The following is a 2459-nucleotide window of genomic DNA, read 5'->3' as shown; positions in this document are numbered from 1 at the left end:
TGCCATCTGCATGATGCAACTAGAAACGTGATTCATCGGACCACATGACTGTTTTTCAATGCTCTACTGTCCAATACTTGTGTTCCTGTGCGAATTGGAGACGTTTTACCTTGGTAACTGCAGATAGCAAAGGTGTTCAAACAGGCCTTCGGCTTCCATATCCCATACAATGCAGTGTATGGCTAATTTGCCTACAAACGTCAGGTGGTCATAATGTGACCACTCATGTTCAAATATATCCCATGTTCAAAGGCTGTCAAATCGTGTTGTTTACCTAAATCTTCAGGAAAAAAATCACTTCTACTGTGGCAAACAACCTGCTTCCCTATTTATAATGGTCTGGCCCTCTAGCAACTTCAGCGCAAAAATATAGCTAATTTGCCTAACACATCAGGTGGTCATAATAATCTGGCCACTCAGTGTATTGCTTGAAATGGAGAGCCTCAAAAGTTAAAATACATCCTAGTATAAAACTATAATAATTAAAAGAGTGTGATATAGTACTGAGAATTTGGTGTATGATGTGACATTTGAAATCAGCACAGAAAGTGGGATAATTTAATACTATTGGAGCAACTAATTTATCAGATGAAAATATATTATGAAATTGAATTGTGGCCCCTAAGAAGATAGGTTGAAGTCCTAATCTCTGGCACCAACGAATGTGATCTTATTTGGAAATAGTGTTTTTGAAGATCTAATCAGATTAAGGGTTAGTGTGACCTAATCTGATGATTAGTGTCTTTACAAAGAGAGAGAGATTTGGACAGACACACAGGGAAGAATGCCATGTGACAAGAGAGATTGGAATGATGCAGCTGCTGTCAAGGAAGACAAAAATAGCACCTCATTTTAATTTGAACTTTTAAGTGAGAAGAAAAAGTTTTCCATAATCGTTAATCTACTCATATAAATTATATTTTTTAAAAATTTTAGTCAGTTAATTAATTTGAATCTTAAAATTCCTACCCTTAGTATTCCCAAGAATTCCTTGTGTAATATAGATAGATATCAACTAATTCTTGGTTTGCCTCTCACTAGGAATTCTCTCTTCACATCTGATGCTTCTGAGGGCTCCCTCACCCATTTCCATGGCTTCGACCACCATCTTTATGGTTCCTCAGTCCACATGCTCTAGAAATCAATCTGCTCCCATGCCACCCACCCCCAAACAACTTGGAACAGTGTTCTGCACACTGGGTGATAAATACTGAAATATAGGCATAAAGGGACCATGTTTTAAGGATTAGGCTCCTTTTAGAACTATTTTAAAGATTAGTTATGAATAATTAGAAAATAATTCTATAGCATTAATTCATAAAAATAAGCAAATGGATAAAAAATATTCTAGTTAACTGCCAAAGTGCTTGAATAAATGAATACAAAAATGAATTTAAAAAATTCTTTATTTAAAAATCTCTAAATACAGCATTCTATAAAAATTGTTTCTATTTACATACTCTTTATTAATCTTATTGGTATGAATTCAATTTTAAAAGCAATTTTGTAAAGCTTCCAGGATTTCTTCTGAAAGTAAACATTTATTAACTTGCTGACTCATGGTTTCCTCGTCTATATGGGAATAATAATTCCTCTTCACAGGGTGTTGTAAAGATGAAGTGAGATGGAGTATTTTTGCAAACAGTTTAATAATTACATATTTGTACTTTTGTTTGTTCATTCATTCCTGATTGGTAGTTCTCATAGAAAGTGGCCAAAAGTCCAAGATCCAGAACATAGAGGCACAGAAAGGGAAAATTGGTACAGCAAGTATGGCACCTCATAGATGAGGCTAATCACCCTACAAAGTTGGAGTTTATTATCTAACTCATCCACTAAAAACCAGTATCTTAAGTGTGTCACAGCCAGTATTCTTAGACAATTTATCTTGGCATGGAATGATGGTGCAATGATTCCAGTATTTGGTACCAGTAATAATTTAGGGAAAATATTTAATAATCAGGACTGTCGGGAAGAGGATCCCTTTGTTAGGGATAACTTCCTCCTAGAGCGAAAAGATAGAGGTTTAATGCAACTCCTATGAGGCTAAGTGATTTACCCACAGTCACCATCTTTTGACTTATTTAGTAGGTATATACCAAGTGGCCAGATTATGACCACCTGACGTTTGTAGGCAAATTAGCTATAATTTTGTGCTGACGTTGCTAGATGGCTAGACCATTATAAATAGGGAAGCAGGTTGTTTACCCGACCGGAAGTGATTTTTTTCTGAAGATATGGGTAAACAACGCGATTTAACAGCCTTTGAACATGGGCTATATATACATCTCTATCTCTATCTCTATCTCTATCTCTATCTATCTATAAAGAGGTAATATTCAAATTAGGCTGTAACAGGTCACGACCAGACAGGAGGAGGTTGTGCACACAGGTGCGGCTTGCATCGCGCCGGCTCAGAGAGCCCTGGAGTGAACACAGGCAAGGGGGCAGGGGAGGCC

This window comes from Myotis davidii, unplaced genomic scaffold (genome assembly GCF_000327345.1).
Source record: "Myotis davidii unplaced genomic scaffold, ASM32734v1 scaffold266, whole genome shotgun sequence".
NCBI lineage: Eukaryota > Metazoa > Chordata > Mammalia > Chiroptera > Vespertilionidae > Myotis > Myotis davidii.
Note: the sequence above shows the minus strand (reverse complement) of the source record.